This window comes from Pogona vitticeps, chromosome 5, assembly GCF_051106095.1.
Source record: "Pogona vitticeps strain Pit_001003342236 chromosome 5, PviZW2.1, whole genome shotgun sequence".
NCBI classification, from domain to species: domain Eukaryota; kingdom Metazoa; phylum Chordata; class Lepidosauria; order Squamata; family Agamidae; genus Pogona; species Pogona vitticeps.
In genome coordinates, this window is record NC_135787.1 from 57,688,512 (window position 1) to 57,714,003 (window position 25,492).

The 25,492-nt window shown below is 41.5% G+C and overlaps 1 long non-coding RNA gene across 1 annotated transcript in view; it reads right to left on the reverse strand.

Annotated features, from left to right (window-relative positions):
- LOC144589399 (uncharacterized) overlaps positions 1–9,931 on the reverse strand; it is a 1,017,889-nt gene extending 1,007,958 nt beyond the window's left edge. The window contains exon 1 of the long non-coding RNA XR_013545483.1: positions 9,895–9,931. This is a non-coding gene — a long non-coding RNA (uncharacterized LOC144589399). The remainder of the gene's footprint in view (positions 1–9,894) is intronic.
- Between the last annotated feature and the right edge of the window lie 15,561 nt (positions 9,932–25,492).

The following is a 25,492-nucleotide window of genomic DNA, read 5'->3' on the forward strand; positions in this document are numbered from 1 at the left end:
TATAATAAAATAACTTATTATAAAATATCTTATAATATAAGAATAACATCATATAGTATGTTGAATTCTGTGGGGTATATTTAGTTTCTCTTAGTTTCAAGCACATTATATCCAGTCATTTATGTCGAAGTTTACAAAAGTTAGGAAGTTCTTACTATAAACAAGTAAAGCTCTTGACCATTTGCATTGGTAAAATGCCACCTATACAGCAAGAGAGAACCATTTTTTAGCTCTCTACCTATAGCTGTTAAAGTTAACAGGCACCTTCTTCCTTCCCCTACAAAGGGGGAAAAAAAAAGAATTGGCAACCCTAATAGGCAACACAAACAAGATAATCTACAAATGAATGCAAACCCAGCCTTGCAGGAGCTGAGCAGTGGGAGAAGCTGACAATTTTAATAACTTTTTAAAAAACATTTCAATTGTACAATATATCATTAGACATAACACACAGAGGGAAACAGAGAAAGGGAATATTTTAAAAACTGAGTAAAATCAATCAGGAGATATTTGTAAACTGGGTTCAGTTTCCCGAGTTCTGTTTTGTTTGTGACCTATATCTGTGACCTATACTGTATCATCTTTTGGTCACATTGCTCTATAGCAGTGATTCCCAAACTTGAGTTACCCAGGTATTCTTAAACTACAACTCCAGGCAGCACAGCTAGGGGTGAAGGCTTGTGGGAGCTGCAGTCAAAGAACACCTGGGTTATCCAAGGTTGGGAACCACTGCTCTATATAATGTCTTTCCATTTTATTTATTTATTTGTTTATTTATTTGTTTGTTTGTTTACCCTCTTGCTCTGGAATCCATGTCTGTTCTGATGATGTTCTAATCACTTTCTCCAAAATTCAAAATATTTCCACTCCAGTTCTTTCCCTTCTATGAATGAAGAATTTTGGGAAGGGCTTCTTAAAATACAAACCAAATGAAAATTTCCCCTGTCCCTAGATTTCTATAGCATTCTCATAAATGCAGGCAATAAAATTGAGTTTTGAAAACAAGAGCACATAATAAGTGGCTAAACAGCTAGTATAGCAATCTGTGCTCAGTTAACTGCAATGCTTAGGATCTAGGAAAAGGGGAGGGGGGTTGCAGTTCATGTTTCTGAAAAAAAACTGGCAGGGAGAAGCATGTTCGAAGATAGAAATATGGAGGCTGCATCCTTCAATGCCTCCCTCCCTGTCTGCACCAAGCCTTCCATTGACCCCTCCCAGCACTATCATTACTGGTAATGTAATTTTTTTGTCTAAACTTTACTGAATTTATAGGGAATGACTGGGAGCTAATAACAGAGAAGCAACAAGTGTCACTGAGGCATATCCTCAAGAAGAGATGGGCTGGTATCCCATAGAGTTCTGCTGAGTGGAAAATTCTGCTAATATTACTCACGTGGGTTCATTCCACTGATCCAAGCACTGTATTCATCCAGGCAGAGGATGGGTTTCCTTCACTGAGATCACAGCTTGCAAAATGGCTATGTTTGTGTCAGTGATGCAATTGTGAGTTACTAAGCTATTGGAACATTCCACTGAGGAAAAAAAGACACTCAGTAGGATACTGGCCCATGTTATTGTCTATTTTGACAATAGCCGCTCATCATCATCTCAGGCAAAGCTTTTTCCTGTTTTCTGCAACCTTTTTCTTGACATATAATGCTAAGAACTCAACAGGAGACCTTATGCATGGAAAGCACATGAAAAGACAGCTGAAGGAGGGCTGCTGAGTACAGTGGCCGAGAAACAAGTGCTTGAGTGAATCTAAGTGAAAGAGAAAGAAGCTTTTAGAAAGGAGTAATTTCATGTAATTTGATTGCATGGATCTCCAACAATTTTATGTAATTTGATTAAGTAGTCAATTCTTCATCTGCAAGCGTTCTAGTATCTTTGAATTAGGGACTGGAGTCTTGCAGCCTCTCACTCTTGGTGAGAAACTGAGGAAAAAAATCCTTCTTGTCCTCATCACAATCAAATTTCTCTGTGCAAGTGATTTCTCTGCAGGATTTATTGGATGTTGCGTGGTCATTCCTCCCCTCCCCGGAAGAGATACCAATCTGTGCAGAATTATAATCTTTTCTGCATATAATTGTGCGTTTCCTCCCCAAGATTTCCTGGAAAAGCATTAGACTGCTTAGAACTTTGTGCAAAAGAACAGATGAAGAATGAAACAAAAATGGCCTCATTTCTATGGGAAGCCTGAAATCTTGCAGCTGTAGGGCAATGTCTCAGCAAGGACTCTTGCCATAGCAAGATTCAGATAATCACAGAGAACAAGATTTTTTTTCCCCCAGCACACCCTCTACATCCCTACTTTGAACTGTTTACAGTGCTGTTGTCTCTTTTCTTTCTTCTTTGGGCATATTTTCCAAACTCCCAAAGTAATGCTGTTCAAACCAGGCATACATGAAATTCATAAAAAGTTCATAGATGCTGGAGATTATTCAAAACTACAGGAAGGCCTGTCTCTGCTTTCTGGAAACGTTAAGGATGGGTGAGAGCAGTTTCCCAAGACAGACCTGAGGTGCTGGGCTGTCACGTCTGGTCAGCAGGGGAATTTAAAACCATTTACAGCCCACCTCAGAACTCTTTTGTGTTCCTGAGCTTCTAGGGTGAGGACCCAGCAACTACAACAACTGAGGACTGCACATGTGACCAAGGCAGAGGCGACAGTGGCCAAACAGGCAGTGGCGAGGAGTGATAAGATGTGGGGCACATGGAAGGGGGAGAGTCCACAAGGGGCAAAACAGAGAGGCAGAGTAGATGGCAGCTAAACCGGCATTGGCAGCGGCACAGAGTGGTAACATGTAAGGGTGCACGGAAGTAGGACAGTCCACAAGGGAAAAGTGAGGAAGCAGCAGAGAATGCTGTGGAGAGGACCTCATCCCTCAAAATAGAAGCAGGAGCAAGAAGACGCAGAAGCAGCAATTTAAAAAGAAGAAGAAGAAAAGAGAGGGGTGGCTGGAAGCAAACATTAAAGGGAGCATATGAAGACATACTGTATAATTAGAATAAGAAGACTATGGATAAAATAAAGACTTTAAGGAGTGGGGTGACCACGTCCTACCCTTTCAGCTCCGATAGCTAGCAAGCTAGATATTTTATTTATTTATATAAAGCATTTTCACTCTACCTTTCTCCTTGAAAGGACCTAGAGAGAGAGAGAGAGAGAGAGAGAGAGAGAGAGAGAGAGAGAGAGAGAGAGAATGCTTAAAAAAAGAGGTTAGCTAAGGATAAAGAATCTGTATAGAGACATGAGTATTTGGGATCTTGCCCAAACTTTCAGGCCAAAAAGGGCGGCAAAGGCATGCTAGCAGTGGCATTTGAGAATTTGCAAGTGTAATACAGGAGCCAACGACTTTGTGTGTGCGTGTGATGTGTGCTTTCAGAAATAGGGTTTGATGGAAGAGGGCTGCAGTGAGACCAAAGGCAGCGGGAACAAAGAAAGTCAAGAAAGCAGTGGGGAATCCCAGAAAGACCTCCCAGTCTAAAGGCCCGGATAATGTCAGGGATGGTGTAATATAGGTGGTGGATCATAGCGTGCTGCTCAGTTTGTCTCAGACAGTTAGAATGTTGGCCAAGAGGGTCAAGCAGCTTGGGGCCCACCAGCGGGCAGAAGCTAGCACAATTCAGATGAAGGAGCTTTATGACAAAGCAATGGCCATGCCAGAAAGAAGCGGAGGAAAGGAGGACACCAGGCACCATGATCCAATGAGAATTCCTCCAGTGGTGAACGTTCTCCAGAAGGGAGGGACACAATAAAAAAGAGAAGGGAATCTGTATCAACAAATAAATATAAGCTGAACCCATGTATCACAATGTTTAATAAGCACGGATTGATTTTACTAATAAAAAAACCACCCACACACACATAAAGAGAAGGGAAGGGAAGAGGAGTAGACTTGAGGACTCAGGAACATCATGTGAGTTGTCATCAGACAGTGTATGGGACAAGGATTATTGGAAGGCAGCAGCCCACATCTCAGGCCTCCATGATTGGGCCTTGCACAGGACGGAAGCGGGGCAAAAAGGCTGTGGCAGGGACAGAAGCAGTACGGGCCCCAGGCAGTGCTGATGCAGTACTCTCTCTTTTAATTACATACACATAGGCAAATTTCATGACCAGCTTCTTAGCCAGGTATCATGACAAGACAGCAGTGCATTACATTTGGGAAGGATATAAATTTGTTTTTAGAATTCCAGCAGGGAAATTCCCACCACCAAAGAAACTGAGTACAGTGGTGCCTTGCTTAACAACGTTAATTCATTCCAGCGAAATCTCTGTAGAGCGAAAACGTCGTAAAGCGAAATAAAAAAGCCCATTGAAATGCATTGAAAACCATTCATTGTGTTCCAATGGGCTGAAAACTCACCGTCCAGCAAAGATCCTCCATAGGCGAGGTCATTTTCAGTGCCTGTAGAGCAAGGAATCCATCCAAAAACACAGCGGGGAGCCATTTTGAGCACCTGGTGGCCATTTTGAAAAACCCAACGATCAGCTGTTTTGATCGTCGTAATGCGAAGAATCGGTTCCCGAAGCAGGGAACCGATCTTCGCAAAGTGAAAAAAACCCATTTAAAACATCGTTTTGCAATCGCAATTGCGATCGCAAAAACATCGTCATGAAGCGGATTTGTCGTTATACAGGGTAATCGTTAAACGGGGCATGACTGTAACTTAAAATCTGTCAGAGAAAAACCCCATGTATTACATGCTCAGATCAAAAATGAATGATTGGCAGGCAGTCTCTTGGCAGCACAGACCTATTAGCAGCCAGTAATTGTAAATAATACTGTTATGGCCAAATTTTATACCAAAACAGGTTGTGTGTGTGGTTACACTCTAGCCCTGAAGCCAACATCAAGCCCACTGACAATCAACAAACACCAGAGAAATTTCCGAAACATTTTACGTGCTTTTCTTCTTTTCATCTGTGTTCAACAAATTATGGCAGACATACAAAATGGGATAAATTGGAAGGTAGGTGGTAGTATGATATTGAATTTGATCAGATATAATAATATGAAGGTTTCAAGAGACAAAATAAGGCTTCAGACTATTCAGCATTTCAACACTTCAAGGCTAAAATATACTACAGCAAAATTCTGTTATTATAAAGTATTGTGCGTCTTTGAATGCATTCACCCTTCTTCCCTCTGTATAGAAGGGAACATTATATAGTTACCAAATATACACAATTAAATTATCATTTTTCTGAAACGAAAATGTGTGTCACTGACAGTCTAGTCTAAAAAAAAATGTTTATTCACGCACACTGGTTATAAAGTTCTCTAACCTCCCTTGAAATGTTGCTTAAATGTTCCTACAAATGATTTCCCTTCTCAACAGGTGGAGTGTTTAATTTACATGGGTTACAAACATGAGCTCCCTTTTTGGTAACAAAAGGGCACAATAAAGCCCACCTTTCCTTGAAGAGCAGGAACAAAAATTCTTCTGGGAAAAAAAGTTGTTTTTCATTTTTGTGGAGGTTCAAATCAGCAGGCAACATCCTCCACCAAACATTTGCAACTCCTGAACAACTTAATTATATCTAATCCATTTTTTATTTTACATTTAGAAAAGGAAGAAAAACCTATTTAACATTTCAGGCAAGAAAAAGAAAAAAATAATAAAGAAAGAAAAAGTGTTGTGGCACCTTAAAGACTAACTGCTGCATTTTAATGTGAGCATTTGTGGACAAGTCCACTTCCTTAGACAAGCTTCTCGTGAACTTGTCCACAAAAACTCACATTAAAATATAAGAGTTAGTCTTTGAGGGGCCACAATATTTTTGTTTTCCTAACTTTTTTCCCCCTTTGTTTTTGCCTGAGATGCTAGCATAGACTAACAAAGCAACCTCTTCTATAAACTGTTATTTAACATTATGAGGGTGAAATCTGTGGGCTAATCAAGAATAAAGTAACCCTCCCACTACAAGTAAATAGTTGTATATTAGTTACTTTTCAAACTCTAGTCCTATCTTTCTGTATTTTTAGGTTTATATGCCTTTCATCTGAAATCTTGCACATGTTTGGGGCGAATCCACTTTTTGCTTTCATTTCATACTGAGGACATTCTGTGAGACTGGCCAAAATCCTGTTACTTAGCATAGTGCATGGTGTAGATTAGACCCAATGAATCAGTGGGGATTTCATGAGGCATCTTCTCTGTATGTTCCATTGATTCAAATCGGCCTACTCGATCTGCAACTTAGTATGTTAAAGTAAGTTGCATTTAGAATAGTCTGTTTGAATCAGTGGAAATTACAGAGGAATTGACTCCCCTAATCTCCATTGATTTGATGGACCTACTCTAGTGCAACGTACTACAACAAGCAACAGGATTTGAACCACTCTATTATTTGTACAGAAAGGAAAGCATTAGTTTTCCACATGGAATGGAAATGAGACTCTGGACACTGAATGACTTTAGGGATGTGGCTTTTCACCCTGACATCATCAGAGTTTTGGCTGAGGCATCACCAGGTGGAGCTTTGCACTTTGGCTGGTAACCAGGTTTAGCTCATTTACTCCTTTCCCCCTGCAGGAAGGGCAAAATTGTTTTAGCTGAGATTTCCAGGAGCATTACTGACATTGATTCTGCATCTCCAGTAATTTTGTTGAAAATACTACCAATGCAATTTCCAACTACAGACATGAATATAGGCTACATAATTTGTGAATTAGATGGGGAAAATACATATATTTAAATGAACATATGAGGGATCATTCTTTGTCGGTGTCACAAGAGGTATGTGACATAGTGTTATATAGTTAGATTATATAAATAACAATATTTATGTACTATCAAGTTGACGTAGACTTATGGTGACAATTTCCAGAGTTTTATGTACAGAGTACGCAGAAGCTGTTTACTTCTAGAGCTGCTCTTGCTTACCCGAGACCACTCAGGTTAGCTCTTCTCCTACAGGCACAGTGAGAAATTAAATCCGAACCTTTAGCTCCATCAACAGATATTCTAGCTCACTGTTCATGTGTTCAGCCAGCCTAGATATATAAATATCCAAGCATGATAAGATTATTATGAATGTCTGGTCCTGACATATTCTACATTTTCATGAGCTTCTTGAAGAAAATTTTGTGTGTGTGTGTTCAGAGTTTGATTCATGCATTTATTGAAAGATTATGTTTCTCACACCAGGATTTCCTTATCTTTTCTTTCTCTGTGGCTTTTCTCCTCTCTTATTTTTTCTCATATCACTTCCGTTAGTTGCAATATTTATATTCCTACTTATGTGTTCTTAGCTCAAGGGGAGATAATGTAAACATTATGTCTTACCCCTGATCAAATCCTTTTAGTAATGGTGCATTTACGATTCTGCACCACTTTACGGGATAATTTTCCATTTGTTCTTCCAAACAATATTTCCGCTGAAGTATTTAATTCTAATATGGCACTTACCTTTTTAAACTGTGCATTTAATTCTTCACTAATTGCCATCAATATTTATGCTGTTGAACTTTCATCCTGTTGCATGTTGTATAATTGCTGCCATTAGATAATGTCCCATAGGCTTTCTTTTCACATTCATGTACCCAACTAGCATCATTCTCTTCCTTCCACATTCAGGATTTTTAATGAGGCAGTTAAGCTACATAGTACTTTTAAGTCAGCCACCGGCAGGTGATACCAACTAATTAATTATATTAACTTCAATTTTTATTCTATTTTAAAAGCATAAAATAGCGTGATCTCCACTTTCCTTTTTTTAAGGATAGGATTTCTTATTTAAGTGAAAACTCAGTTTTTGCCTGCTGTGGCAAAGCTACACTAACTATGCATGATTAATCTAGATCATAGCTTTATCAACTTTTTTTCATGGGTCCTCCCCTAAACAGGTTTTTTAAAATAAGGATTTTGGTTTTCCTCCCCTCTGTCCCTTGCATTCACCATATTGTTTTGTCAATGTAAGCAGATGTTTAATTTGCAGCTGTAATTATTGAGGCATATCTCTGAGGAAACTTCATCATGAGAGGACAAATGAGTTAGTTGTATGACATACTTAATCCTCATAAAATATAGTTTCACTCTCAGCTAAGATGATGGTCCAATCTTATCTGGTGCATTCTCTGGTCAAATGGAAAAATCCATGCTAACATGCTGATTCCCCCCTAGATATCTGAGTAGCTATATGGAATGATAATGATGAAATTTCTTCAGTGCCAGAAGCTATATATAGCTACCTCAACACAGGGTTACAGAGTCATAGGCCCATCTAGGTCATTGGACCCATCTTGATTTGGGGTGTACTGCTTCCTCTTTATTTCGGTTGCAATTTGACATCAGATTTGTTGGTTTTCCGTCTGAAAATGGTCCTATCCATACTTGGACATACCTTACCTGTCACGTCTAAGATCACCCTAAAGGTATTTTTTTAATGTGCCAAACTTATAATTAGATATGACTACATGGCTACATGGTGGACATCAGAACAAAAGCCACATATAATGCATTGGTTGCAGTTGTATTCACCACACTGTAAGAAATATTTTTCAAATTATAAAAATCAGCTTTAGCTATGTTAAGGTGGACTTTTGTCCTTGTCACCCAGTGCTAGAAAGCAGGCAAAGCTGGTGTAAGTTAATTTGCTGATATGTGAAACATTTACCCAGGGTAAACTCATTTGTTAGTTCATTTCAGAATGTTAGCCATGCATTGTAGGAAAAACAAGACTTGTAGTACCACATATGTACAACAGTGGGCTAAAGTCCACAAAAATTATGCAAAAAATTTTAAGGTGCCAACATGTTCTATGTTCTTTTTCCTCTGGGGTTGACTTATGTATTTTCATTACCAAGCAATGCATCTGCAAGTGGCTCCACTTGGTTTCAGTCCCATCCAAATCGAAGGATCCATTTTGTTTATTCAAGAGACACTTTTGATTCAACTCCAAGTTGAACAAAGTTCTAATGTATTGTACTTGGGAACACCTACATCCCTTCTGGTTTATCCTACTTATTATTCATTCTGTGAGTCAAAACTTACTGTGGTCATATGACCAGTTCAAGCCAAATAACAAAACTTTAACAGCAGGGATCAGCAAGACAGGAAAGAAAGTTGCAACATGACCAACTAAGTTAACCTTATAAACACAGTTGAGCTCCCATCCCCTAAACCAATAAACTATCATATTTTTCCATGTGTATGACCCCCCAATGTATAAAACGACCCCCTAATTTTGACTCTTGCTGGAAGTGGAGGAGAAGTTAATGGGCAACTACTCCTCCACCTCCACATCTCCTGCTACTACTGCTGCCTCTGCTGCCCGACCAATCACCTCCTCTAGTGTGACTGCTTTGCCTCCACCTCCTGCTGCCTCCACCACGGGAGGAGACAAGGCAGACATGAGCTGGAGGTGAGCCCTGTCAGTCCCACTGGAGGAGGTGATTGGGTGGGTGGTGGCGGCAGCAGAAAGAGGCGCACGAGCATGTGTGACTGCTTCTTTGCCTCCATGTTTGTCTCCTGCTGCTGCTGTTGTCTCTGCCACCGCCACCAGAGGAGACGAGCCATGAGCCCTGGAGGAGGCAATTGGGTTATGGCGGCAGAGGCAAGAGGCACCCGAGTGCGTGTGTGACTGCTCCTTTGCCTCTGCTTCCTTCCGCCATTGATAATGTTATATTCATAAATTTTCCTCATCTTATACCATCTTTCCCTGAAAATAAGACAGGATTTTATATTAATTTTTGCTCAAAAAAACAAAACAAAACAAAAACCCACAGAAGGACATATTTTCAGGGGATGTTTTATTTTTTCATGTACAACAATCTACATTTATTCAAATACAGTCATGTCATCTTCTTCTGGTTGCTGCACAATGGTGGAGGACGGGGTTCCACTTAACAGGCTTATTTTTGGGATAGGGCTTATATTACGAACATCCTGAAAAATCATACTAGGGCTTATTTTCAGGTTGGGTCATATTTTTGGGAAAACAGGGTAGTAACCTTATTATATTATGAACACATTGCTAATAGTAAATGCTGAGGAAAGGTCTCTGTTTACTTTAATCTTATTGAATAGCAGTTGTTTCTAGTTATTTCTAATTTAAAGGTGATAAAATAATACCAGAAAAAGGCCACAACTCACTATTTTTCCTACACCATTTTATAAGTACTTGCCAAAGAAATTTAATGTAACTTTGTGTGGAAATGAGTTATAGTTTTATGTATGCTTTATTCAATTATAAACTTCTTCAAGTAAATTGTGCCTGCATGAATAGATCTAACGAAGTGTAACAGAAATCCTAGTAAATAACAATTATTGAAAGTCTGGAGTGCATGAACTACAGGGGACGAGGGCAGAAGGAGCCTTTTTTCAGAGGTATCCAATAAATCATACTAGCAAAATGCATTTGATTTGTTTAAGCAATTCTGATTACCATCAAAGAAGCCAGTGCTGAAATGGCAATCAGTATCAATCTCATCTATCTATTGAAAATAATGGATAAAATAAAAACAAATACCGCAGCGCATTTGATTTAGAATTCCATTAAAAGTTACTTGAAAGATGATTCTCACCAAGAAAATTAATTTTTTCTCAGTGGAAATGACTAATCCACCGTAAATGCAACAAACATCTTAGTGTTAGTTTGTGTCATAATGTGAAACACTCTACTTCTGACTGACTCAACTTTGCACTACTAAAATGCCTGGGTGTTTAAGAGCAAACTCACAATTTCTTCTGAGACAGGCCAAAGACTTGGATTTGAAACGTCCTGCCACTCAGATGATTTACTGATTGATTGATATTATTAATATGCCATATTTCTCCCCATCAGGGACCCAAGGTGGGTCACAAGAGCTAAAACTATAAAACAGTCAACAGTTTTAAAATATGAAATCATTACCATTTTAGAAAACAAACATATATCATGAATAAACCTTAGACTAAAACCAGTTTTGAAACATTTTAAAAAAGTAACCAAATAAACAAAATGTTCCTGAGACACTTATTGCTTAAAAGCTTGCCTGGAAAAGAAAATCTTTGCCTGACAACTGAAGGACAAATGGGAGCAGCCCGAATGGGCTACTTGGGACAGTGCTGAGAAGGCCCACTCCCAGATGAGCTTTGGAATGTGCTGGAACTGAAAGAAGGTTCTCTTTAGAAGATTTCAAAAGCTGAGGAGTCTCATGAGGTGATACGATTATTCAAATAACCTGGACTCAAGCCAGGTATAGGACTTTATAGGTAATGACCAGCACTTTGATTTGAGCCAAGAAACAGATTGGCAACCAGTGAAGCTGTTGTAATAAGGAGTTTCATGCTCCTCCAAGACCCATCCCAGAAAGATACTCCAGGAGGACACTGTGGTTGGTGGTGTCAAAAGCCACTGAGAGGCCCAGCAAAATATACAGGGACACACTCCCCGGTTTCAGTTCCCAGCATAAGTCATCCACCGAGATGACAAGATCATCTCTGATCCATAACTAGTCCTCGTGCCAGACTGAAATGAATCTAGATAATTCACTTCCATCAGGAACCTCTTTAGCTGGGACACCATTGCACACTCCAAAACTTTGCCCAAAAAAGGAATATCGGAGACTGGCTGATAATTATCCAATATATTGGGATTCAAAGTCCTTTTAAAAAAAGTCTTACTACTGCCTCCTTTAGGCATTCTGGTACTTTGCCTTGTTGCAAGGAAGCATTCGCTCCACTCAGCCAGTTCCCTTCAGGCTGCTTTTATAAGCCAGGAAGGGCAAAATTCTAACAAAATTGTGGTGGCTTTCACCTCTCCAAAGATCCTGTTCACATCCTCCGGCTGTACGAACTGAAACATATCCATTATAATGAGACAAGCAGGAGCCAAAGTTACATCAACAGGATATGCATTAACCTGCAGCATCTAAGTGAGTATCTGGAAGGTTACAAATTATTTACCATTATTTAAGAACTCCAGCTTCTTGTGTGATCAAATTACATAAGACTAGCTGTGTCCCATCTTGAATCTGTACAAATGCTGAAGCTGACGTGTCAGCTGATATCTGGGCACCAATAATAAATTATTGCATCTTTTATCATTTCCAGGTGTCTCATTTCTGACGGTAGCAAATATTCAGTGATGCCAAGAGATACATTTCAGTCCTTGGCTTGCTCAGTCTGCCTGCCTGCCATTCCTTTGGCTTACCTACCTGTCTACTTTCCCTCTGGTGCCATTCCTTTTATGTACGAAGTCCAACTTTGTAAGGTAGTATGCGTATCTTTATTGCCTATTCCCATTCCTACATCTACCAAGACAGAGGGCTGTTACCAAAAGTCCATAGGCAAGTTAGCTGACAAAGCACAAAGCTGAGAGTATCAGAAAGGAGAAAAGGATCTGAGCATGGTTCTTGTGGGAATCTTCCCACTACAACTGGCAGCTGCAATTCACTCCCTTAAACTTTAACTTATCTCCGAAGAGCATTTAAACATAATAAAGCATATGGGCTTAGCACTATGTCTGAATTAAAACCTTCCCTTCTACACTGCTGTGATGTGTGCAGCAAAGATGCCATGATGCACATTGCAATCAGAGACAAATACTCCATATATAACTTGTTTGTCTACTTTGGTTACTGAGTGTAGCCTGTACATGATGACTCTATAATTACTTGAGGGAGATAGCAGAGGAAAATGCATGTGGGCTTTTTTTCCCAACTACTTTTTCTTAAAATAAGGAATAATATAAGGGAGGATTCTGTGCCAGTCAAAGAGAATAATGTCCGGTCACATGATTCAAGGGACATTAATCATGGTTGCCCATCCTCTCGTTTTTAGTCTGGAAAACATTATAGCACAGCAGCTGGTATTGTCAGTAACAAATGAAAAAGATTAAAATTAAGTAATGTGGACAAAAACTTTTTCAAAATGAAGCTTTCCCAGTATGGAAAGAGTTTATGTTGTTCAGACGATTGCAGGCTGCATCCTATTTCTTTTACAATTTATCCTGTCAAGCTCCCATCAACATTGTTTCCCTGTTGGAAGGTTCTTAGAGAAGAAAACATACTTGAGAAGTCATCAATGCTGGTTCCGATTTTTTTTTCTTTGCAAGGTGAAGTTTGTTTGAACACGGCTGAGACGTTGGCAAACAGAACACTGTCACATCTTTAAAATATTACTTCCCTTGGTCAGGCACACTTTGCTGTCCTTTTAACAGCAACTGTATCATTCCCTATACAATCTTTTGAGTGCAACATCTGTTTTCATTCTGACAGTAGCTCAATGTTTCCCAACTTGGAGCCTCTCGATATTCTTGGATCACAACACCCACCAGTTCCAGTCAGTATGGCCAGTAGTAGAGATGTGGTAAGTATTTATAACACTTTTCATTTTTCAGCAGTTTTGATGAGACTCCCCATCAGACTCCCCCTGCATCAGAGAGAATCTCCAGCTTCCCATGGAAATGAGAATTCAGTCTGGTTTTCCTTGCCCATTGCTTTGCCCATTGTTCTCCTAAGCGTAATGCCCTCTTGTGAAACTTAATATCCTTTTGTATATGTCCTGTGCAGGAAAAATGTCATTCTGTACAGAAATTGTTATAATGCTCCACAGCTTGGTGTTCTTTTCTGCCATTTCCCGGTGAATCCGGCATACTAAAGATGCTATTCTATGCAGGGATTATAATAATCCTGTGCAGTTTAATATTTCTTTCCTTCAAATATATCCACAAAACTGTTGAGGAATCCTACAAGTTAATATGTTGGATCTCTTTGAGAGAGGGGACTTGTTCAGATATATCTCAACATGAGGGGGGAAAACCCATCTCTGTCTGAGAGAAACAGGCTGCAAGATTGACATCCCTAGTCAGTTGTGGATGGATGGGTGTGATGGAAATGCTAAGTCCACCATCTGGAGACCCAGAATTTGGTTACATATTTTCCACGTGAAAACTTTAAAGAGGTGTCTGGTAATTTATTTTCCCCTGATACAGTTCTGAAGGCAGTCCTTTCTCTGAATCTAAAGTTTGCCGGGGAGAAATGCCAAGATGTTTCCCTGTCAGTGCAAATACCATCTCTAATAATAATAGTAACAATGCATTGTCAAGTCAATTCTGATTCATGGAGATCCTTTTCAAGGTTTTCCAGGTACAGGGAACTCAGAAGTGGTTTATCATTCCTTTCTTCTGGAGGCATCCTAGGTCTGTGCAGCTTGCCCAAGGCCACACAGGTTGGCTCTTCTAGGATGCCCAATGGGGGAATCAAACTCCTAACCTCTCGCTCCACAGCCAAGTACCTAACCCAATGAGCTATCCAGCCATTAAAAAAAAAAAAATTAAAACCAAGTTTAAAAACAGTTCTAAAAATATTTTTAAAATATTGTAAATTATCTAAATCTCATTAATAGAGCATTCCACAGACCTCCATTTATTGCTGAAAAGCCCACCTAAAAAGGAAAATCTCTGTCTGACAATAGGCAAAACAACAAATTTAAAAACACTATACAAATATCACATTTTAAAAATAATTAGACATACATCAAGATTAAAAAGTGAAGTATAAGTACAATTCAAAAATGTTACAAAATAGGAGCACATTGGCCCTGTCCAGTTCTTAGTACAGGTCATCCAGCAAGACAACCAGTACTGTCTGTTCCATAACGAGGCCTTAAGCCAAATTGAAAAGGATCTAGATAATGCACTATCCAGGAGCCCTTGGGACACCTCAACATGCTCCAGAGTCTTGCCCACAAATGTAATATTAGGGGCTTTCTGATAATTCTCCAACACAGTTGGATTCAAGAAGGACTTAAGTAACTAAGCAACATGTGATCATTCAAATGTGATCATGTGATCTATTCCATTCAGAATGGTCAAATGAGGAAAACATTCTGCTGGGTGTCATTATTTGCATGCACATTTTCCTCTTGAATTCTTTGGATTTGGAAAACCCAGTTCAACTTCTCATCATATTGCCATTTACACAAGCCGTAATATAATTGAAGGGAACACACAGTTTCATTGAGGCCCCTGCCTTCAAAGAGGCCTCTGAGGCCTTTGGCAGCAAGGTTAGACCACAGATGTTAGTGACAAAGCATTATTTTGTCTAAGATGCAGATAATCTCAGCCTTCTCTGATATTATTTCATCAAGGGTGAGAATAGCAGTAGCACTATAGCAAGTGCTATTGCTATTCACACCCTTGACAGTACCAACTGTGACAGTACAACCTTGTGGCTGTTCTCTACTGAAGTACATCTCTCTTCCTGGAGTAATATTTTCTGAGAGAAGACCTTTACAAAATAATATGCAGATTGTCAGCTAACTAATCCTAAGCATTTTCTTTTCAGGTAGTAAACCCCCATGGCCGACAAATGCAAATTAAACTATGGGATGTCTTCATGGTGAGTGCCACTTTGTGTGAACAGGTGCTATAATATTGACAAATCTGAGAATGTCAAACAAATATCCTTGCAGCTTAAGAAAGTGGATGCTAGTCTTGAAAGCAGCACAAACATTTTCTATGTACACTATCAATTAGACAGTAAGGCTCAGCAGGGCTTGTAGTTATCACAGGATAATCATAGCCCTAGTGATTTGCAAGGCATGAAACACAGGGGGATTTGACTATGTAAACAAGAAGGGGATATGAAATCAACTGCATGGAAAATATTCACTTGTATTATTGTAGTCTAGCTTAGCCTCTCAAGGAATTATAGAATTTCCCCATAGAGAATTATACTTGCAATGGAATTAATATTTTTCAAGAAGAGATGGCATCGAACTTTTCTAGAGGACAGCAGAAATGAGTTCATCTGCTTTATATAGCATAAGCTGAGCAAGGGTGTAAGATGGTGGACAAGAAATATGACGTATGGGTCATTTCATATTAATCAGTTACTCAAGGACTGCTGAGCATCAGACATCCAAATGTAAATCGAAAACATTTCAGCAATGTGCTTCAACTTAATTCACTGCTGAAAAGGAGTCTGCTGAACCCTCTTGTGTGACTCAAATTTGAATTAAGAAGTATCAGCATATTCATAACTGTTTTGCATTTGAAATGCTCATTTCTCATAAGTGTTACAGTGCATCCAATTATGGTGGTTTGTTTTGTTTATAATAAACAATTATGAACTGTGAAACACATGGCATTTAAATCATACATTAAATCGGGATCATGAAATCAGATATTGCTCTACAGATGGGAACAGCTTTCATTGCAACATAGTGAATAGCTTATAAAAATACACGAAGCGCCAATGCTTCAGGTAATATGATTCATTAGATTACAATGTTGCTCATTTTAATTGGACATATAGCCATTGAGATATCTCTTGGAATGTGCCAAACACTGCTGCCAACCTCAAATCCACTCAATAGTTTCTATACAAAATTACTCCACTATGTTTATAGGTAAAGGCCACACTAAATACGGGATGCCTTTTGAATGGCTTTTGTTGTATCTATGAAGCATCAGTTCAGATGCTCAAAATCTTTGTGGAGAAACATGCATTGTTGGAAATGCCTGCATACAATGTCTAGTCCAGTGTGCCTTAAATTATAACCAGTGATTTACAACATGACACAGCAGTTGATAAATTGCTGGAGAATGACACTGGGAAAGCTAACCAGAGATATGCTCTTGATAGCCTTGCTCACACCATGTGTCTGTATAACTATTTCATCTGCATTTTTTCTTACTATCATTGTTCAATTTGATACAGAAGTCATTGCTTTTGATTTTTTTTCCAAAGAAGAAGAAAATACTAGTGATATTCTCATGGATAGGAGAGAGAGATTGCACTTAATTTCATCATAAGGGTGTGTGGGGTGTCTGTGTGTGAGATAAAATTCCTACATTCACTCCAGAATATCTTCTGTGGTGGTTCACCATTACCCCAGACAGGAAAAAAAATCACATGAGGTAACACTCCACACCCCAAGAGATTTCTTAAACTCAGGAAACACAGAGACTCTACAGAGCACTTACAATGACAAGGTAACTCATACCACTGTAAGTCCTTCTGAAGCCTTGTGAGAGTGAGGCAGAAAGATTGAAACCTTGTTAACAACAAATAAAATATTTAGGAAAAAAATTTTGGATCTTAGGGACTGCCCTACGACCACCCCCTTCCTCAAACAGCTAGGTTTTGCAATCTTTGTCATGCTGAAGTCTGCTAAATTCCCTCAATATTAGTTAAAATCTCTGTTCCTATAGGAAAACCATCAGGTTTCACAATCCCAACTTAATCCACACCATTTGGTCAAGCATTTTCCTCTATACTTATTTATTCTTTGTTTCAGTGCAAGAATCTTTTCTCAGTTTCTCCATGATGAATTTAACCAGAAAAAACATTTCTCTTTGTGAGTCACCTCCCTATTTTGTCCATATTAGGAATCAAGTGATGAGTGCATAATCAGATATGAATGAACTAGACATTTCAGTTAGCCTGGATGTGAACTGTAAAATTAAATTCACCGGACAATCTTTGCTGTCATCCTTATCAATGCATGGTGTTGCTTTCCACCATAGAATTTCATGCCAGCTGAGCATTGTCAGTCATCACTGGGCTGACTCTCTCTCTCTCTCTCTCTCTCTCTCTCTCTCTCACACACACACACACACACACACAGAGGATGCTGTTGCAATGTGTGGGAGTACTTTGTTTGACTATGCTGTCTTCAAAGATACTATATCCCTATGTTTCATACTATGGGAATACTGTATGAACTAGCAACTTTCCTTGCTTTTTAATTGAAGTTTGTTTATGCCCATATTTCATACAAACACTTCCTGAAGATATGAAAGTCAGTGCTGAATTCCATGAACATTTACATGCTGTTAAAGAAAATGATGACCAAAATGTATTCAGGTCCTTTGATTTTATAAATAAGATTTTGGACTAACACATTAGAGCTATTTAAAACATCAAATCCATCATCTTATAAAATATATTGGTTTGGTACCCTGCTCACAAAAATTATGTATCTGTCTCTGCTTAGGTTTAATTCAGTTTTACTGTCCTCACCTATATTGTGTTGTGTGTATACATTTTCATTGTGTTGCACAGTTGCATTTTCTGTGTTATTTATGTTATTTATAATTTTCTACATTTAGGATCAAGGCTGGCTGGATAGCTCAGTGGTTTAGGTATGTGCCTCCTCTGAGTAGAGTCAGCCTGTGTGGCCTTGGATGAGGATGAGTCAGCCTTCCATCATTCGGAGGTCAGTAAAATGAGTACCCATCTCGCAAGAGGGAGTGAATGCGTAACCTGACTTTTTTGTTCCTCCAATCATTGCAAACAGTGAGGGGGAGAATTCCTTTGGTCAGGCTTCCTCTCTCTACGGATATGGATCCCTTCAGGGGATTCCCCCCCCAACTGTTTGCAATGACAGTGGTGGGGGATTCCCTTCAGTCAGGCTTCCTCTCTCTGCCTATGCTTGCACAGATCAGTTAATCTGTGCAGGCATAGGGAGAGAGATGAATGGACAAATATAAAAGGCTCCAGATTCATTTTTATATTTATTCCTATGTCTACTCAGCATAAGTCAGAATTGACTTGATGGTACGTTATTATTATTATTAAACTACAAGACTGTGTAAATGTGTACATGCATTACATGAACACCATCTGCTGAATAAAAATAGTAGCTGACAGAGCCCACCCAACTTCAAATGTCATTCCTTCTCTCTGAGTGACATACAATTCACCCTCCAAACTTCATACCAGGGTGGGCAACCATGGCAGAGCATTTTTCCTTTTACAGGTCTCTCTCTGGGCCACATGGCCAAGATACCAAACATTGGGTATTGTTGTATTCGCGAAGGCTTTCACAGCTGGGATCTAATGGTTCTTGTGGGTTTTTCGGGCTCTTTGGCCGTGTTCTGAAGGTTGTTCTTCCTAACATTTCGCCAGTCTCTGTGGCTGGCATCTTCAGAGGACAGGCTCTAGTACTGCGTGAGAGGGAAAAGAGCTTCCCCCTATCCACTTTATCCATCCCCTGCATCATTTTATACATCTCGATCACGTCCCCCCTCAGGTGCCTTTTCTCTAGACCAGGAGTCAGGGAACTTTTTTACCTTTTACCCCTAAAAAATTTTATATGCCGACATGACCCCTTGATTTGAAAAGAAGGATCTCAGTCACACGCGGCCAGTCGAGCGCCGCCACCACAGCCTTGCCGTCCGGGGCCGCTGCCACCTCCTCTTCTGCCACTGCCTGGCGGGGTTGTGCTCAGTCCTTGCCCCCATGGGGCGGCTCCCTTTTATTGCCGGTGGCGGCTCCTGGGCAGCCATCAAAGAGCAGCAGGTGGTAGCAATTGTGTGGACAGCCTGAGCAATATTTTGCATCCTTCACAATGCTTGGATCTTGTGTTATGCTGGGGTATTGTGAGGAAGAGGAGCAATGGTGGCTGCCAAAAAAAATGATGAAGAATGTTTATAGACAATTTAACACCCTCCCTCCCTTCATTCCTTCTTGAATAACATCTGAGACAGTCCTGACATTTGTTGAATCCCTAGCAAGATATATACCATCAAGCAGGTTTAATCACTAGTAAATTTTGAGATGGGTTCAGTGAGCTCTCTACTTTTCTTACCAGACACATTTTGTCTTCTGCCAGGACATGTGAGAATGTGAAAGTAAGGGTATCTACTGAGGCAACTGATATTTTTAACAATGCTGTGGGATACACATGCCTTTGCTTCACAGTGACTTCTGTCAATCATGGAGAAGCTCTTACATGGATCTAAAACTAAGTGCAGAAAAGTTGCTGACTTGCTCTCTGGGTTCACAGTTAATTTGGGAAGGCTAAACCAAAGAAAGAAGGTAAGCTTAAAAGCCATGGCAAGGGTTCAGATCTTGAGAGATTTCCATTTTGTCAAGAAGAATGATTTCGCGCTCGGGAGGGGCGCAGGTTAACGCCCTCGAACCGGGCGGCGTTACTTTGCTTCCCTGGCCCCGGATGAGGCTGACAACGGGGTCATGTGACAGGGGTCTAGGGAAGCTTTATAAGGCAGCGACGGCATCATCGGTTGCTCTTTCGGTTTTGGCAGAGCTCGGAGGAGGATCGTGGAGCTGGGAGACTTCTCCTCGCGTGGTTGCTGGAGACGGACTTGCGCTCCCCCCCCATCCCTTCCGTGGTTGACAAAGAGGAGGAGGCTGAGTTGGCTTGTCATTTCGGGAAGGGGGTGGTAACAGCTGGGAGGCGGGGAGTGAGGGCGCGGTGGTGCGCGGCGGGCGCTGGCCCCGCCGCGTGTTTTTGGACGAGCAGCTTGGAGCTTCCTTTCGCCTCCGGCAGCGCAGAGGGGGAATAGCGAGGGCTTTAGGCTCCGGTGGCGGTGGTTTGGTTGGCGGTGCATAGGTTTATAGCGGGAAGGGGTAGCGCGTGTCTGGACCTATCCCCCCCCCTGGCCTTTCCAGCAGTTTTTTGGTCCCAAAATTTTTTTTAAAAAAAAGGGGGGGGGCTGTGCTGGGAGCTTGGGAAGGTTAGGCAGGGGGACGCCATTTTGTGGGGCCTTATTCAGGCGCGTGGTTTGTTCCGGCCCGCCATTTTGAAGTTGCTTTCATTTTCAAAAAAAAAAAAAAATTGAATTGAGAATAGAATATCAGTTTGGAAGTGGTAGATAGAAGACAGGAATAAGTGGGGGGTATAGGGTAGGAGGGAGGGGTCCGGGGGGATAAAAATAATAGTATAAAATAAATAAATACAAAAAAAAGAAGGAATAAAAAATAAAGTTAAAATAAAATAGAATAAAATAATTAAAAAAAAAAAGAAAAAAATTTAAAAAAATTTAATTTAAGTGGTTATACATACATATAGAGGTTGGACGCAGAGTTGCTGGTCATAAGGAATAGGTGGATAGGACGGAGGAAAAGAAAGAGCGATTTGGCTAAAGGATACTTCATGGCTGATTAAGGACTTGGATTTCATTATAATAGAAATTGGATTTTGTGGTTCGTGGGCTTGGTTAGTTCCCATACGTACGTATATTGGTACTTCACAAAATAATAATAATTGTTATTGTTGTTGTTACTCATTAATAATAATAATAATAATAATAATAATAATAATAATAATAATAATAATAATAATAATAATAATAATAATAATAATAATAATAATAATAATAATAATAATAATAATAATAATAATAATATTAATAATAATAATAGCAGCAGGCTTGGACTATTAGAAAGACAAGGTGTTCAGCTTGTCCGGGGTTTGTGAGGTCTGCTTGGGGGGATCTGGTTCCCACGGCACGACTGGTGCCACGAACTGGGGCACCTCCTGTTTCGTGGCAGTGCAGGCGATAATTGGAACTGGGTAACTGGGGTTTTTACACGATCCTTGTCACGTAACCGGGCTTAGTGAGAGCAGGGTGCCATTTAGTGTCAAGATGCCGCCAAAGAAGGGTGGCGGGAAGAAGAAGGGCAAGTCGCCCGCGCCAAAGCGGGCAGCCCCTCAGGTGTCCCCTCCGTCGTCGTCCGATGAGGACTCCTGGGCCATGCTGAAGGAGCTACAGGCTAAAGTAGCAAGCTTGGAGGCAAGACAAACAGATAGGCAGGTTGCTACGGGCAATGCGGGGACACCGCGTCGCTCGGCCCGGGATACAAAAGGAAAGCGTAGGGCTGAAATGAGAGCAATCACACTTGAGCTAATGAAACGTTTTGATGCCCTTGAGTCTCAACAGGGACAGGAGGTGGACGGTCAGCACTTGGATGATGGTGTTTCAACAGAACCCCAGGTGACTGGTGGTCAGAAGAGAAGGAGGACGGAGGCTGCAGACGTACAGGATGGGGCAGAGGGAACGTCTTATGGGCCTTACTCAGGTGCAGAACCGTCTACAAGTTCTCAAGGGGCGTCGGCGGCCTCAGGAGTACCAGGGATGGTTGTTGGTGAGTGCGAGGATACACAAAACACAGTTGGCCAGGCATCAGCTTGGCCTTGGGTCGGGGGCTTACAACAGCCAAGTATTTCACCAACGTCTGGGGTAACTCCTAGCGTGGCATGGCCGGGTTGTTTTTGGCCTCCGATGAGCCAGCAATGGTTAGGATGGGGTCTGCCGTTCAACAATCAAGTTCAACCGGTAGTAGCCGACTTAGGTAAGACCCCGACAGCACAGCAACACCCGTCGGTACCTAACACGGGTTACAATACGGTTACAATGGCAGCTATGCCTTACACTGATTATAATTCGCCACTGGGTGACCACCTGACCCCGGCGGTTAAGGAGAAGATATGGAAAGGAGATTACATTGATTTTTATGAATTATTGAATCGGGAATTTGAGGTTAAGGAGATGGATAAGGACGATGAGAAGATTAAAGAAAAGCATAGGCGAAAACGGCCGGACAGGAATTGGACCAATTGGGTCACAGGGTTTACAATTTATGCAGGTGTATTGGTAAAAATGCAGCCCTGGAAGGCGTCGGCCCTGTTTCAGTATTTTGATATCATGCGCAGAGCAAAGGCGGAGTTTGAGGGGCAGGCTTGGTTGAGGTATGATGAGGCTTTCAGTATGAGGAGTGCCATCAGGCCGGAATTGCGCTGGGATGAAACACACCCAGGACTCTGGCTACAACATATGTCACCAGCCAAAACAAATTTAGGCGATAGGTTCGATTGTGGGCACTTGAATATAAAGTATTCTGGCAACACTAATGCCCGCCAGGGGGCGGGCCAGGCGGTTCAACCCCGGCTGTGTTGCTACGAATACAACAATAGAGGTTCATGTAACAGGGCGCCATGTAGGTTCAAACATGAATGCCTTACGTGTGGGGGAAAACATGCGAAGATCAACTGTTTTAAGGCAGGTGCACAACGGCAAAACCGGACAGGTGGGTCCAATAAGAAGGCAGATGGGGGACAAGGGGCTCCGGGAAAGGGGACCCACACCAATCAGAATTGACAGCTTGGTTAGGGAGTTGGCGCATTATCCCAATAGGGGGGATGCGAAATTCATTCACTTAGGTTTCAAGTTTGGATTCAGGATACCAGCGGCAGGGGTAAGGAGGGCATTTTTGGCACGGAATCTGAAATCAATAATAGGCATGGAAGAGGTGGTCTTGGAAAAGATTAATAAGGAGGTCAGAGAGGGTAGGGTCCTGGGGCCTTTTGGGGAGCCACCCATGGAGGATCTGAGGGTTTCTCCTTTGGGGGTCGTTCCTAAAAAGGCCCACGGTGAATTCCGGTTGATTCATCATCTGTCGTTCCCCGAAGGGGAGTCGGTGAATGACGCAATACCGGAGGAGCTTTGTTCCGTTAGATACACATCCTTTGATGAGGCCGTTAGGATGATTAGGTCCTGTGGTGTGGGTGCGGAGATGGCGAAGGCTGATGTGAAATCGGCTTTTAGGATTCTTCCCGTTCACCCACAGGATTTTAATCTATTGGGTTTTCAATTTCAGGGACAATATTATGTTGATAGGGCCCTGCCAATGGGGTGTTCAATTTCATGTTCAACGTTTGAGAGGTTTAGTACCTTTGTTGAATGGTTGGTCAGACAAAGAATGGGCTGTAACTCGACGGCTCACTATTTGGATGATTTTCTGTTTTGTGGAAGTAAAAATTCTGGTAAATGTCAGAGATTCTTGGACTCATTTAGAGAATTGGCTCGGGAATTGGGATTGCCTTTGGCTGAAGAAAAAACGGAGGGTCCTTCTACGACCCTTACGTTTTTAGGGATCGAGTTAGATACCATACAGCAGACGTCCAGGCTACCTCAGGACAAGCTGGTGAATATTAGGAACATTCTGCAGGGTTTGAAGGGCAGGAAGAAGGTGACACTCAAGGAATTGCAGGAAGTAGTAGGACATTTGAATTTTGCGTGTAAAGTGGTAGCTCCTGGAAGGGCTTTTGTGAAACGACTTTGCAGCGCCATGTCAGGACTGAGGAAGCCATTTCATAGGACAAGAATGACTAAGGGTATGCGAGAAGATCTGAAAGTGTGGGAGCAGTTTCTAGCCCATTTTAATGGTGTTTCGTTTTGGAGGTCAGAAATTAACTTGAGGGCTGATGTGCAGGTCAATTCAGATGCAGCTGGAGCTTTAGGGTTTGGAATTTATTTTCGTGGCAGATGGTGTATAGGGACATGGCCTGATAGTTGGCATCAGCAGGGTATAACACGGGACTTGACATTTTTGGAATTTTTTCCAATAGTGGGAGCTCTATGGCTATGGGCAGACGAGTGGGCTAACTCAGTTGTCAGATTTTGGTGTGACAATCAGGCCGTGGTGCACATAGTTAATAACTTGACGTCGAGATCTGACAGGGTTATGGAGTTAGTTAGAGCGTTTACGTTGAGAGCACTACAGTTTAATGTGGTGGTGCAGGCCCGACATGTTCCAGGCGTCGATAACAAGATTGCTGATGCTCTTTCACGCCAACAGATCCAGCGTTTCAGGGAATTGGCACCGGAGGCCAGGGATCTGCCAGAAGTACTTCCGGCGGAGGTCTGGCAGATTGGCGTGAGGAAGCATCAAGAGCAATAGGCATGGCGCTGGCCCCGAGGACGCGCAAGAAATATATAGCAGCAGGTACAGAATTTGTGGAATTTAGGAAAACAATGCAGTTGGACCACACATGGCCTGCACCAGTGGAGCACCTCCTGCAATTTTGTGTGGCCTTACATAAAAAAGGTTTGGCGACAAGTACCATTCAGGGAAAATTGGCTGCTGTTGGTTTTTATGCAAAGGCAAATGGGTTTAGGGACTCTTCAGGTGATTTTAGGATTAGAAAGATGCTGGAAGGATGGGCACGAGAAAAGGGAAAGGTTAGGGACGATAGGACACCCATTTCACCAGGAATCCTGGAACGTTTAGGTGAGTTATGGGGTGTGGTGTGTAGGGATGATTACGAGAAGGTGCTTTTCCAAGCCGCAGCTCTGGTAGCCTTTTTTGGGGCTATGCGTATCAGTGAGCTGGTGGCTTTCGGGAAAGGGGATGCGTCGCGAAAAGCCCTGCAGCTGGACGATGTAATAGTCCAGGGGGAAGAGGTAATCATCAGGATTCGGAGTTCTAAAGCTGATCAAACTGGCAGGGGTAGCCAGTTAAGGATGGGTAGGTGCAGCAGAGAGAGTATTTGCCCGGTGAAGGCGGTTAAGGAATTTATAAGTTTTAGAGGAGCAGGACATGGCTATTTCTTTCAGCATGCTGACACATCGCCGCTCACAAAATATCAATTCTGGAGGCTGACTGACATGGCGCTGGAAAGGTTGGGGGTTAAGAATATGAGATTTGGAACACATTCGTTCAGGATAGGGGCAGCATCGACTGCAGCAGTTTTGGGTTATAGTGTGGAGCAGATTAAGCAAATAGGACGTTGGTCATCCAAGTGCTATCATAAATATGTCAGACAAATACCTAACGTACAGGTAGGGGCCGATTTTGTCTTGCAGGTCGATGGAGGCAGGAAGTCCGGAGGAGCATCATGATTGTTGGCCATAGCTACGTCTATTGGGCGGCACGCTATGCGGCGTCTACCGCGTGGGGAAGCGACTTGGGGCTGGGTGCCCAAGCATCAATTGATTGGAAAGGAGTACGAGGCATGCAATGGG